This window comes from Emydura macquarii, unplaced genomic scaffold (genome assembly GCF_026122565.2).
Source record: "Emydura macquarii macquarii isolate MOO-44397 ecotype Brisbane River unplaced genomic scaffold, CSIRO-AGI_Emac_v2 contig_2205, whole genome shotgun sequence".
NCBI classification, from domain to species: domain Eukaryota; kingdom Metazoa; phylum Chordata; order Testudines; family Chelidae; genus Emydura; species Emydura macquarii.
Window position 1 is genome coordinate 6,303,098 of NW_027132342.1, and position 15,362 is coordinate 6,318,459.

The window sequence follows — 15,362 nt, forward strand, 5'->3', positions numbered from 1 at the left end:
GGCTGGTGGGTCTTGCCAACATGCTCAGGGTCCAACTGATTGCTATATTTGCGGTCAGGAAGGAATTTTCCCCTGATCAGATTGGCAGAGACCTTGTGGATTTTTCACTTTCTTCGGTAGCATGGGGCACAGGTCTCTTGCAGATTTAAACTAGAGTAAATGGTGGATTCTCTGTAACTTTCAAATCACGATTTGAGGATTTCAGTAACTCAGACAGAGGTTAGGGGGTCTATTACAGGAATGGGTGGGTGAGGTTCTGTGGCCTGCAATGTTCAGGAGGTCAGAATAGATGACCATAATGGTCCCTTCCGGCCTTAAAATTTGAGTCTAAATCATTAGTGAGAAGGATGTAGGGATGAGTAGTAAAGTAAAGTAAAGTAAAACTAGGTTACATCCGTGGTCATTCTTGGCTCGGCTGGTTGTTGCCTAAAATAGTTTTTACATTATTTGCACTTCAAGCTAGTCAATTTCTTTGAAAATTGAACTATTTACATGCTAGCAACTGACGGAGATGAGGTCCCAGGCATGATTATACGACCTAAAACAGCAAAACTTCATTGCACAATAGTTCTGATGCTGCAGCCTGTTGTGCTACTGCTGTTGCCTCTTAGATTTGACTCACTTTGTATCTAGGTTTTTATACTGCTACCATCACTGAGCACCTCTTGCCATATTGGATATGTAAAAAGTCATTTTTGTTTTACTGCATCAGCAATCTTTTGACAATGTAGCAATAACTGGAAGAAAGACTTTGTATATTTTCCTTATTTTAATTTAAAATAAATCCTTCCTACCATTATCGTGTGCACTTAGTGCTTGTGCGTGGGCTGGATTCACAGGCTTGGATCCTGAGATCCTCTAATTATCCACAGCAGTAGTTACGCAAGCTTCCTCCAAAATTCCTTCCTTGGTCAATCTCCACGTCTGTTCACTCCATGGCTTCTCTGCCATGACAACCAACAAGAGGCAATTGCAATGTGTACACATGCTGACTAAGAACTGAACTGATGCCACCTACACTTCCCACGTAACCAAGCTAAACCATTTCGGGAAGCTCATTTGCAGATGTGGGTAAGAAAAAGCATCAATATTTCATCAAACATAAATGCAGACTAAAAAAAAAGTATTTTTACCCAGGAGTTCTAAGTGGATTTCCTTTTTGCTCACACTTTATTTTATTTTTTTTAAATTGGTCATTAAAATGGCATCCCATTTCTCTGTTCACTTTTTTGGGCATGCAAATTATGATGCGCCTTGCAAGTCAGTCATTAGAGTATCTAAAAATGTTAAAACAAATTTTCAAAACATTTCAATCAGCTCCATAAGACTATTTCAAAATAGCAAACATTTGTCCTCCATTTGTTTAAATCAATTTCAAAAATTAAATGTTGATCAGCTTAGCCACTGCATAACCCTTTGTCGTGGGTGAACTACAATGGGTATGTCTATATGGCCGTTGTTCACGTCAGCTGATTCAGGCTCGCAGGGCTCAGGCGAATGGGTGGTGTTGCTGCAGTGTAGACATTCTGGCTCGGCTGCAGCCCAAGCTCTGGGTCCCTCCCACTTCACATGGTTCTAGAGCCCAGGCTCCAGCCTGAATGTCTAGACCGCAATTAAACAGCATTTTAGCCCAAACCTCTTAGCCTGAGTTGGCTGGCACAGGCCAGCCAGGGGGTTTTAATTGCAGTGTAGACATACCCAAAGAGTCCTGAGGTTCTCTTCAGATAAGTACCAAAATTTCAGCTGCTTATCCAAACTATGTGAACTCCAGTCCTTTTGACTAGGCAAAACTGCTCCCTGATCCAGCAATCCCATAGCCATGTGTGTGCGCCTTTAATGAAGTCAATGGGACCATTCATGTACTTAAACTTAAGCATGTGCATAAGTGTTTGCAGAATCAAGGTTTTTGGGCTCATGAGAATAGGCTCTGTCATAAGATTTATGCCACTTCTTACTTCCAATTTGGACTGGAAATATTGCAAGAATAACTTTTTAGTGATTTGGCACGTCAAATTTTTGTCCCAAATAGAACTAGGAAAATTGTATATTATGAGCTGCGTTAAACATTCATTGAAACAGAAGGGTCTGAACATATCCTTCATTTAAGATAACTGTCGAAGATAGTTAAGGGGCCACACCTAAAACAAGGCATAATGGAATCGCCTAAAAACTAGCATCATGGGGGGAGGGGAAGGAGGTAACTGTGTAAAAACGTCTAAGTGGAGATGGGGCAGAAAAGAAACTAAGTTTTGGAGGGAGAGCAAAAGAGCCAAGTAGAAGTCTGTAAGCATGGTTTATCTGAGAGCAACCTAAAGAGAGGTTCTGGGTCATGGGTGCTGGCTGAAAGGAGCTTGGGCCTGTACGCTAAAAAGCTACTCCTTTTGTTTTTCTGTTCATTCCTTGTAAATAAACAGGACTGCATCAAAGAAAATACCAGCCTCTATCAATTTCTACTCCCAATTAGAACAATCTACAAGGCCCCAAACTCTGATTAGCTACTTTGGATAAAAAGGGGCAACACTATTAAAACGTTTAACTTTTTTGAATGTCTAAAACTGCTTTGATGTGGAGCCATTCCAAGCTTGGATAAATTAAAAACTGATCTGGTTCTTCATCCAAACTTTGTTTCCTTTCCTATTTGATCCTGAAATATCTTTTTCAGAGGAGTCAGTGGGAGTTAAGCAGCTAATTCCTTTGAAAATCACAGCTTTAATGAAAAGAGACCTGTCTTTTAACATTTTTAGCACGCTTGAGTTTTTGATCCAGTCTTGCAGGATATTGAGGGCCTATTTCCTCAGAGATGCTGTGTGCCTTCACCTTGCACTAAAGTTAATGGGAGCTGAAAGCACTCAGCAATTCTCTGAAAGGGGGAAGGAACTCAGCATGCTATAGGAGTAGGCGGAACTCTTCTTGTAGCTTGTTGGGATACTGGGCATTTCATAGGACACCTTTTGTTGTTATGATTATTTTACACATTTTTAGGATTAAAATTTTCTTTCTTGCTGTTCCCAGCAACAAATAATGCCTCTCATTTGAAATGTCTCAAAATACAATGCAATTAGAGGAAATGTATTCATATTATAATCAATTACATATAGCATGTAGGATAGTCTATTAATTGCATTTTAAGTAACAGCCAGATTTTTCCAATTTCATATTGATCTATCAACCGTGTGAAACTGATGTGTAAGTAGAGTTCATTTTTGTGTCAGACAAGGAGACAGATGGTTTGGATTAAAAGAGATGAGTAGTAGGATGTGTGGGAAAATTACACAGTTTTAATAAAAATGGAAGCTGAGTTCAACCTAAGTTCACAAAAAACCCAAAGGCAAATAAATAGGGAAGACTACTGCAATTCCACATGAAAAGTATAGAAAAAGAGGCTGTGTCTACAGTGGGAAAATTTATCCAAAAATCTTGTTCCGTTGAACTGGTGTTAATGTTGGTGAGAGTTGCACTGCAGACAAAGCTCCCACGATTGAGACTCTTTTTAGTTAAACCTGCTAACCAGCAACATGGCAAGTCTAATCAAAATGGCAGTGGTAAACTGTTCTGGCTGTGGGAGCAGTATCAATGTTAGAACTCATAGGAATTTTGGATGTATAGCAGGGCTCGGCAAACCCCAGGTGCCAGGTCGCCATGGTGCCTAGAAATTTAAATCTGGTGCCTAGTTTTTTTCTGGGGGGAGTGGCCGCCATGCTCCAGCCAGGGCACCTTGCCACTGGGCCCACACTGTGAGAGAGGGGTGGGGGAAGGGGCAGGGCTGGTAGGGGAGAGCGGCTGCTGTGCTCTGGCCAGGGCCCTCCGCTGCTGGGTCCACATTGACTGGCTCCTTAATTTTTGGGCTGGCTCCTACCTCCAAAGCAAATTTGTCGAGCCCTGGTGTCTAGGAATTGTGTGTATACTGGTAACAAGTTCCATAGATTAATCATGTACTGTGTAGAAATATTCCCTTTAAGCAAGTTTGTATTTTCGGCCTTTCAATTTTACTGAATATCCCCTTGAGACCAGGATGTATTTCGGGACATGTAATTCTTTGCCATAGTCAGTCACTTATTCAAATACCATGGTTGAATTTCTTTTTTTTTTTTTTTTTTAAAGAGGCGAATCACTTTCAGACATCAGATGAGAATCCCCTCCATTCCTTTGTACAATGTTCCCAATAACCAATGTGCGTTACAGAAATTATCAGCTGCCTCTGAGGCATCCAGTATTGGCCTCTGATGGAGGTAGGATACTGGGCTTGGTGTACCAATGGTCTGGTCCAGTAAGGCAAATCTTATGATTACAGAGTGATTGTTGAAACACTAAATATAGAAGACATGTTACCTGCACCACTGGAGTCGATAGGAATTTTTGCCATTGACTTCAATAGGCTCAGAATCTGGCTCTAAGATATCTGCTTTGCCATAGAAAATGTGGCAGAAAAAAGTACATTCTTGGAACCTATCTTATAGTATGTCTGATAATCGCCTCTACCCCTCCCCCTCCTTTACTTAAAAAAGAAATCTATGCTAATCTATAGTAATGGGACAGAGAGCCTGTCAACAATTTTGAATGTTTGAACTTTCAACAAATGCTACTGAAACGTTTCATCAAAAAGGGTTGTGGTTTCCCAAGCAGCTTAGAGAACGGTTGTAATTTTTCCAAAAGACAAAATTTTTATGAGAAATCATTCAGGAAAAAAAGAGGTACTTGAATTTCAGAAAGTACTGAGCAGCCATTCTGGAAATCAGGCCATTTTAAGGGGGTCTCATGTTCGGAACCCAAACATTTTACCTCCCCTAGCAGTAGGCCCTGTTGAAAACTTAGGCACTACACTCAAGTTGTTGTAAATAGCCAAACACTCACTAGACTATTTAGCTGTTATTTGGTATCTGAATCCTTGTCTCAAAATGTTTACAACATTTCACAGGGGAATACAAATAGTTTGCAATTCTAAACTCTCAGAAACTCTTATATTAGTTACTTTAACTCTATGCAAGGGCAATTTTAGATTATTAAAAGAATTACTCTAATTCTTGTCTGATCTTTTAAAATAACATTCTTACCCTTCCAATACAGAAGAACATATCAGCTTTCTAAACTGATGGTTTAGCTCTGGATTAAAGACTTCTGGGAATTTGTTTAAGTTCATTCTACAACTACTACATAAATCAACATGAACAGTGAAAAACATCAGCAAAGATTTTTTTAACCAATTTGTAACCACTGATATTGATTGATAATTCTGAATAACATAATTAGTAATTTCAGAAAGCTCTTGGTAGGACATTAAGAGATTGAATAATAGGCCTGATTCTCTGCTCTGTTACACCAATTTTATGCCAGTGTAACACTGACTTCATTGGCATCACACTGGCATTAACATAAGGAGAAGCTGAAAATTGTCTAAAATTAGTTATCCCACATTTTGATGCCCCACGATGCATCCTCATTTTAGTTTGATATTTTGTGGTTCACTGTTATGCACATACTGCTCCTGTCAACATTTGTTTTGCTATTTTCTTTTTTGCTTCAGGCTTGGTTTATTTATTTTTTAAATGTGAATTTATTTCTTATGAAACATGTCAGAATATCAGCCCTGGAGTTCTGGTCCTCTATCCAAGGGGCAGATGGAACACAGGCAGCAGTTGCATAAACTTCATACTTCTTTGCCATGGGCCTGTCTTGGCAGGACTATCTGAGGCTGGGAGTATTGCTCAATCTCATGGCCATTCAATCCTTGACCTCCCTCCTGACACTACAAATTAGTAACACTAGTGGTGTGCGGCTTTTGAGGTGCCCATCTGCTGGGAAGAGCATTCAGCAGCACCAGCTTATTTCACATATTAGTAGGTCTCCAGAGAAGCCTTAGATAGGATTATTTTAGGGTTACTACCAACTTCGCTCCTGATTGTGCAATCCAATCTGCATGAGTAAACTCATATGCCTGTGTGGAGCCCCTAGGAAGTCAATGGTCTCTGTATGGACACCAAGGTGCACTGACACGGATCAGACTGCAGAAGCAGAGACTTGGTCTGGATTGAGACTTGCAAACAAGAAATGATAGATCATGTGTTTCATTACAAACTCTCTGACTCAAGCAGTCTCCCTCCACTGACTTTTCAGTTACATGTCATGTATAGTCTGCTGCTTCTTATGTATTTCTGTTACTACACCCATTCAATTACACTGTATTATTGCTGTTTTGCACTCCATTCTTTTAATTTTATCCGTATCTATTTTGCTATCTCTTGTTTTCACAGGAATATTTGATGCTGTTCAATAGGAGTACCCTGTTTTGTTTTATTTTATAGTCCTATTGATTTATCTTTTTTTCTTACATCTTACTCATTCTGATCTATAGAAAGTCTGTTATATTGTTCCCTACAGTTACTTGAAGCTTTCATGATTGCTCAGCTGCAGATAGTACCAGAATACAACTTTACCATCTCCCAGTGGCTAAATTAGCTAACATATCAAAGTAGTGTTTTGTTGCTCCTTCCAACCCCAAAAAAGTTTAGTATGTACAAAGCCAGTAGTAAGCAGTCAGACCTCAATTATCCAAACCTTCATTTTTCTGCCCAAAACCTCAGTCATCTGACAAACAAAGCCATGTTCCCTAATGTGCATCAAATTCCCTTGATTATCCAAATTTGTTTGGACAATTAATGTAATATCCCAAGTTGGTTTGCTTAATTGAAGCTTGTAGATATAAGATAACTGGGCAACCAGGAGCACTGTACCTTCCATTTACCGACTTCCAGTAATATCACACCATAGACTTTCATATATTATAAGGCAGTAGGGACACTGTGATCACCTAGTCTGACCTCCTGCATAACACAGGCCGTAGAACTTTCCTGAAATAATTCTATCTTGAACTAGAGCATATTTGTTAGAAAAACACCTAATCTTGATTTAAAAATTTCCAGTGATGAAGAATCTACCACAACACTTACAAGTTGTTCCAGTGGTTAATTACCCTCACTGTTAACAAGTTGCAACTTATTTCCACTCAATGTCTCTAACTTCAATTTTCAGCCGTCAGACTTGTTACACCTCTGCCTGCTAGATTGAAGAGCCTGTTATCAAATTTCTGTTCCCCATGTAGGTTCTTATAGTTTGTGATCAAATCACCCTTAACCTTCCCCTTGATCAACTAAATAGACTCATCTATAAGGCATGTTTTCCAATCCTTTAATCATTCTCATGGCTCTTCTCTGAACCCTCTCCAACTGATCAACATTCTTCCTGATTAGTGGACACCAGAACTGGACACATTACCCCAGCAGTAGTTACACCTTGCCAAATACAGATATAATATAACCTTCCTACTACTCCGGATTCCCATTTTTACATCCAATGATTGCATTAGCTCTTTAGTCACATATTCAGCTTATTGCCCACCATGACTTCCAAATCTTTTTCAGAATTCACTGCTTCCCAGGATAGCGTCCATCATCCTGCAAGTATGGCTTTCATTCTTTGTCCCCACATGTATGACTTTACATATAGCTGTATTGAAATGCATATTGTTTGATTGCACCTCTCTTGCCAACTAACCCAGCCTGCTCTGCATCAGTGACCTTGTTCTCTCCTGCAATCTTTGTCTCATTAGCAACCTTTATCAGTAATGATTTTATGTTTTCTTCAAGATTTTGACAGACATTTTCTTCTATCCATTGTTCCATCTCCACTTTTAAAGTGTCTAAAATCTTTGGTTTTTCAAAGGAATTTTATCTTTTAATCATTAAAAGCTCTTGTGCAGAGTTCCTTCTCTTCCCTTTTGGGGCTGCCATAATATCTGGCTTTTTCAGTTTTTATTTGATTTATTTTATTATGGTTTTTAAACATCATGTAAACTTTAACAGCTTGTCATCATCCTGAGCACTTCAGCAAAGTCATTATGTAAATATCACTATAAAATAGGGGAAAGCTTACCAATAAAAAAAAGTAAAGGTTTTCTTGTCACATTTAAACAAAGTGATTGTATAAGCATGCATAGTTTTAGTCAAAGTGTGCAGATAACTGTTTATCTAACTAATTCAATTGTCTCTATGTCAGGGCTTTAGCAAATGGTTCTGATTAACCCATCACCTTCTTGCATCAGTGTCTGATCCCATATAAAATGTAGCGTATCTGATGCAAGTACTTAAGTGTGCAAAATTAAATACAGAGCTGGTCAAAAACAGGGAAACACTTTCATGAAATTTTTCACAAACTTTTCTTTTTTTAAATTTGTCCAAAAGTTTCACCAAAAAATTGTCAACTTTTGAAAAATTACAACTTTAATTTCTACTTGCAATTCACTTTCCCACAGCTTTACTGTTCCCAAAAAGCATGAGCACAATGGAAGCCAATTCTTTTTAATGTCAAAAAATAATTTCAAAATTTTAATTATGGAAAATGTTTCCATATAATTGAACCAGCACTGCTTAACTGCACGACTTCAGCCTTGCATTATGCTAGTGTTCTGCATTTAATGTCTTCTAGATCAGCTACAACTCTGATTACATTTTCATCTGTTATTCCCCTTTTGTCATTCCCCCATTGCTACTTTTGATATTGCACATTCTGATAAGCTGTCCATTTAATTAATAAAGGCCAACCAATCAAATAGTGAAAAGTCAACGTTCCATTGTGAACCACCCTAATATTCTTCTGTACTTGGCAGATGACAGCGGGCTTTATGATCCTTATGACAAAGATTAACGTGAGGAGGAAATAGGACATTTTATCTGTTCTTTGTGACAATGATTCTAACTGAAGTGGGTAATATTCTGAAGTGAAACTGTTCTCATTAGTCAGAAAAGTATAATCTTTTTGTGGGCATCTAGTTCTGGTGCATCAACCTTTCACTAATTTACATGTCAGAAGAAAATATATGATATAAGATTGAAGAACAATTGAGTGGTTGAGTCACATGGTTGAAAGAGTTGGAAATTTCATTTTAAATAAAGCTTGAGAGATTTAGCACGTTTCCAGCCAATTGAGCAAACTGATTATCCTCTTTTCTTAGCCCAGGACACAGTCTCTGATCAGTTTATCTTCATTAACAAGATTGCACAAGTGCATGAAAAAAATAACTATTAAAGATTTCATATTAAAGCCTCCAGGAATCTGTTAACCAGAGGGATATTACAGCTGAGACCCAGACCTTTTCCTCTTCAAACAAACATCTGGTACACAGCAGATGAACAGGCTTTTGAAGGATGAGAGTTTACATGTACAACAAATCAACAGGAAATGAGCAGGTCAAGACAGACCAAACTGGAACCATAAATCCAAAACCTTTAACAAGAGAAGTTCAGATCTGATTCACCAGCTATGAATCCATCACTGCAGGATCAGAAAAGGCCAGTTTTCCAGTTCTGGTTTGGATACCGTAATTCTCATGAGAGTTTGACCCAAGAATACCACAGCCCTTCTTTTCTTGCCAAAGAATCTGAATCCAAAACTATAGCCCTGTATGGACATGCCCCTGGAACTGGGGAGTAGCATCTGGGTCTGGCTCCCTCTCTGGGTCCTCCTCAGATGGGGACCACCCCTCCCGGCTACCTCTCACCGGGAGCCGTCTAAGGCCAGGCCCTCAGGCAGGGCGGGCACAGCAAGCAAGCCGCTCTCGGGAACGGCACGGCGGGGAAGGGTTGCTCACAGAGGATAGGGAAGGGGGGAGGGGGACGCAGGCCCGCCCGTCTCCACTGCATCCCAGCCCAGGGCCCTGGTAGTGGCAATGGCGTTTGCCACGGGGTTGGCGGGGCTCCGGCCGCAACATGCTGCCCGGGTTGCCCCTGACTCAGCCGCTAACGTGCGGCTATCCCTGGGCTTCTTCCTCCCCGAAACCCCCGGTACCTGCCTCCTCTGGGTCGCTGAGGTGTGGTAGACCTGCTAGGCCCTCCTCGTCCACAGGCGGCAGCTCGGGCAGCTCCATGGGCTCATCTTCAGAGGGTAGTTCTTCCAGGTCCTGTGGTCCCCAGGCCTCGGGCAGGGCCAGTAGGTTCTCAGGCTCAGTATTGCTCCAGCAGATCCACCTCCGGCTCCCAGGCCCCAGGTGTCTCCAGGGGGTTCTCTTCAGGCTCATAGGCAGCAGGGCACCCTGATGGGCCTTCTTCCGGATCCCAGGCCGTGGGGGCCTCTGGTGGGCCCTCCTCCAACTCCCAGGCTGTAGGATACCTGGGGGAGGCCTCTGTCAATCCCCAGGCTGGGTTTAAGGCCAGTCACTCCCTCTCAGCACAGCTCCGCGGCCCAGCCTTAGTTAGGAGCTTAGGAAGAGACACATCCTTCCCCTTCAGCCATCTCTCTCCAACTGAGCTCACCGGCCTGGCTCTTAAAGGCCTAGCTCCGCCCCCCCTATTTCCGGTCAGGTGGGGCCACTGGGGCCTTTAAAGGCCTAGACCCGCCCTCTTGCTTCCGGTCAGGGTTCCCCCTGGGGCAGGCCTCTGTCAGCCAGGGTGGGTCTGGCTCCCTCTCTGGGTCCTCCTCAGAGGGGGACTACCCCTCCCGGCTACACCCTGACTTAGCCTCAAACCAGAATCCAAACCTTAGGCTAAACCTAGTCATGATCCTAACACTGCATAGTTGGCCCATTTCTATTAATAGCAGTTCTATTATGCCTAAAAAACTAAGGGGTTATAAATGTACTGTCATCCTCCATACGAAAAAAGGACTACTCAATAGAAAAGTATTACTAGATTATTTTAGAGATGTGCTTTATCGACAGGCTTAATGTGGGGTTCCCACGATGGACCAGTTGTACTGGTTTTGTAAATATTTTGTTGCCACCAATACCACCACCACCACTTCTCTACTTTTTTTTCTAGTTATCGAAAGTAGATTGTATGCATCTTGTTAGTATTCCAATGGAGCGAATCATCCTGACATGTTTATTTCCCGCCCCCCCAAAAAGGTCACATTCTCTGTCACTTGGCATTATTTCTAGTTCACCTTGTCTATTTTCCCCACTCCTTGCGACAATTAGAGCATAGTAGTGCTCCTCTTTTTATTCATATTAATCAACAGATGTTGCAAAACCCATTTTCTGTCACCAGCTTGGAAGTGCTTAAAGTGGAAATATAGGAAAGTGTCAGGGGATGTGTTGGGTTTTTTGTTTTTTTCTGGTAAGAAAAACCTCTCCTGCTATTCCTTCCTTTCTGTATCTAGTTTAAAGCCTAACAAGCCTTGTTAGTAGAACAACAACATGGAATCACTGTCTGAGTTTGGCAAGTGTCATATTGTGGTATAACAAGAATGCCTAGAAGTCTCTGCCTCTAGATCGAATTCTATGGTGGTAGATGCTGTACCCATGCATAGTAAGGAGAGTCCCTGCCCAAGAGGCCACATTCTAAATAGACAAGAGAGGCAAAGAACAGGAAGGGAAACAGAGAGGAGGATTGATTTACTTAAGAATACACAGCAGGTTGGTGGCAGAGCCAAGTCCATGGCTCTAGTCACTAGACCACACTGCCCTCAATCAGCTTGTCCCTGAAAGAGTGTGATAGTTACTTGGTGATGAGACAGTGGTGGATACATCATCCTCTTGATCATCATTGATGATCACCGCTCCTCTGTATAAAACAGCTTCTTCCAGAATGGAAGCGGTGCCCTGACTCCTTTCAATGGCAAAACAGGGGTTCTATAGTGACAGAAATTGAACTGGAGGGAGAGTGGGAAGAACAAGGGGCGGAAGACATGTCAAGCTTGCTTTCAAACAGCCTAGATTTAAAAGATCTATTGTAGATGTAAACAGCTTCAGCTATAGGCCTGTTTCAGTGACAGTAAAACCTCAGTTGAATACGACTTTAAAAATATACACCACAAATGAATCATGTCCCCCAAATGATATTAAATTACATAACGCTGTTCTAGTGAAAGGAATGCTTTGTAATAATATTAAATTATTTAGCTTTAACCAAGCAAGTCCTTTTTCCATTAAAAAATATTCTCTTTCCCTGTGCTTTCTTCTTCTCAACTTTCCAGCCTTTGGCTACTATTCCTTGGTCCCGGCTCCTGAAGACTAGCTTTTACTCCACTTGCTTTGCATGTTGCTACTCTCGTTGTGATTGGCAGGGATGCGCACACAGTAAGTGAACTATAAGCTGGCTGCTAGAAGTTGGAACTGTAAAAGGCAGCTGTAATAGGAGCTCTGGAGGGCAGGACTAGGATGGTGATTGCCAAATATTCACAAATACAGGATCAACATTTTTCCTTAAAAATCACAGTGATTTCACAATGTTTTCAGCCCATCTTGTAAAAATCTCCAGAAAAGACAAATTTAACTAATGGGTGGGGCTTAAGTAGTTGTAGCTGTGCAGTTGTTTAGTATCTTTTTAGTCTGTAACAAAGTAATCCATTTTCATGACACAGCCTAATGAAGGTGAGCTAGATAGGAGCGCCAGGTGAGAAATTCAGAGAGACAAATCATCCTGGATGTATTAATGAGGCTGTAAAGGACCTTGACGTATGATAAAGCAGGCTGTTCTGAGAATAAGCTAGATCTTGCCAACTGCTTTACCTGCAAAGTGTTTTAGTTTAATACAGTATAGAAAGAACAGATAATATATGGAGAAACAGGCTCAACAGGGTAAGTAAAGTAATACTCTACAGTGTAAATTAAGGCTGCCTCTAAAAGTGCTGTCAATGAATCAAGTTGATAACAATAGTATGAATAATCTATATAGATGTAGAATTGCTGTGGTGTCTTGTGTTTGTCCACACGTTGGTTGAGTAAATGCTGGTTTGGATGTGGGTGATGGTTATGATCTCGTTCACTTTTTCATGGCTGGCAGCAGAAGCTGCAGGCTGAAGGGTTTCAAAGGTATAAAGCAAGACTGGGTTTTACCCTACATTTTTGGGTAGGCATTTGAAGGAACACAAAGTAGAAAAAATTCAGAAATCTACTTTTTCTGTGACTGAAACTTTCCCTCCTCCAGGTTCCCACCAATATGATTTAATTATCAAGAATTTTCTACCTGAAGAGGAAGAGTTTCCCTTATGCAAGAAGTCTATAGAATGTAATAGGGTTCTACAGAAATGAATCTGAAAGCCTAAAGAATTAAAGAGGAGAGGAACCATGATATAGGTTCTTTTGCACCATTTTGTAGAATCCTCTAGCAGGAATAAAATCTTCTATTATAATTTATAAGATGAGTTAAATACAAAATCCTGTAGAAAAGAAATCAGGTTTTAATATGTTATATAGGACTTTTCCATAGAGGTGTGAGGTATAAAGTATGTCCTCTTTGTTAATAAACAGGAAATACTTATTGTTGTGTACTGAAAGACATTTCAAATTCAGGTAAACGCTATGGTGGTATGAATCTATGGGTTTGGGGTTTTTTTAAATGTATTTAAAAGAGTGTAAGTTTACCTGCAGACGTGGTGCAAATTTATTCTTGCCAAAGTGGTTTTCAGTGTGGCAATATCTAGGCATACCAGTCCTAAATTATCATCATCTCTAAGAGATGTATGTTTATTTTAGACTTAAATAGCTTCATGGTTAGTGATTTCACAGCCTCCATTAGCAGCTTGTTCGAATGGTTATAAAGTTTTTACTTATGCTTAACCTAAATTTTTGCTGCTGCAACTGAAACTCATTATTTTTGATCTATCATCATTGCTAATGAGAAAAACTGATCCAGGTCCTCTTTAAAGCATCTTTTTATGCATTAGTAAAATGCTAATCTCTCTCTTCAGTCTTTCTTCTGCCAACTGAAAATACTCAGTCCTTTCTCTCAAAGGACCTATGTTCAGTGCGTTTTTTCATATTTGTTACTATCCCCTGAGGTGTCTCTAATTTGTCTCTTTTAAAGTGAAGTGCTCAGAACTGATTGCAATAGTCTGGTGGCAAACCAATCAGTACTGAGGAGAGCAACTAATTACCTTGCTTGTATTATATGCATACTCCTATTAATACAACACAAATAGCATTTGTCGTCTTTTGTGACAATGTCACAATATTCACTTATTCAGTTAAACATCCACTATGATCCATAGATGCTTTTCATCTTCTAATCCAAATCATAACACAATTCAATATTTAATATCTGACTATTATTGACCATGGGTAATAAATACTAAAATGACTTACTGTTCTCACATCTTTGAATCCGACAATAAAATTTAGCCCAGAATTTGTAAACATAGGTACATAAATTTACATTTAGGCACTAGTAAGAGTAGCCTGAGCTTAAGAACAGCTGGATACAGGGAGTGAGAGTCTTGTCCGTGGCCCAGCCCCTGTGTGCTGGACAAAGGAGCTGCTGCAGCATAAAGGGGATCTAAAAATCCTGGATCTGGCTGGTGGAGAATTTTCCCAGGTGCAAGAACTAAGGAAGATAGGAATAGGCTGTTTTCAGAGGACCACCCCTGCCCCCTGCAAGTCTCAGCACAGAGAGCATGTCAGGAAGAGGACAGGGGCAGGAGGGATGTGCTGGGACAGGGCTACAGCTTATAATGATCATTGCAATCACCCATAGACAGGTAGGGATGGGATGGCAGAATTTTGGCAGTTCCTGTGGGCTGTCTAAGTTACATTGGGGTCTCTTCTGGACCTTTAGCGCATCCCAGAATTGTGAGGGCATAAAGGTGGCCTATGGTCATCTTAGTTCCTCCTCTGCCTGGGTTGTGATTCTGTGCTCTGTTTCTGAAAGAACATGACCTCTACAGGACCATATGTTGGGCCAGAGCCTCAGCCTCGCTCTGTTATCTTCAATGGAACCCTAATGACTTACACACATTGTACCAAAACCTTAGTTTGTTGTCTGTGTGCGTGCATGCACACACTGGTTATACATGGTTTCCTAACTCTGCTTTTACCCCCACCTTTTCTAATACAACCAATCTAATATAATTCTGTGTCTCCCTGTCAGAATGACTTCTTTCCTACTTGGTAGGATACAAAGCAACATTATGCGGAACTGCTAACCATTTTTGCTGTGCCATTTTTTTATTAATAATCTGGCATTGCACTGGACTCCCAACCTATTTTCTCCCCACGCTTATTTACAATATAAAGGCTTTGCTTTTTGGAGCAGCACAATATGCAAATATATATTAGCAATGCAATTAGCACAGCATCATTACCATAAAAATCTGCTAGTTATTTAGTTTCCATTCATGGTAATAACTGGCTCTTCTCTAATGAGTTTAAAGAAATGTACATTAAGGAAAGAAGTGTTGTCTTATTGGTAGAGTAAGGAACCAGGAGGTAGAAAGCTTTCTGAATTCTTTTCCTGGTAAGGCCAGGGTATCACTGGGTGACTTTAGGCAAGTGATTATTTGTGCCTTAATCTCTAAAATACGTTCCTCACAGTGGGGCTATGATCTTTAGGAGGAAATATTTCAAAAAGGCACAAAGTGCAGCTGGGCACAAACTGAAA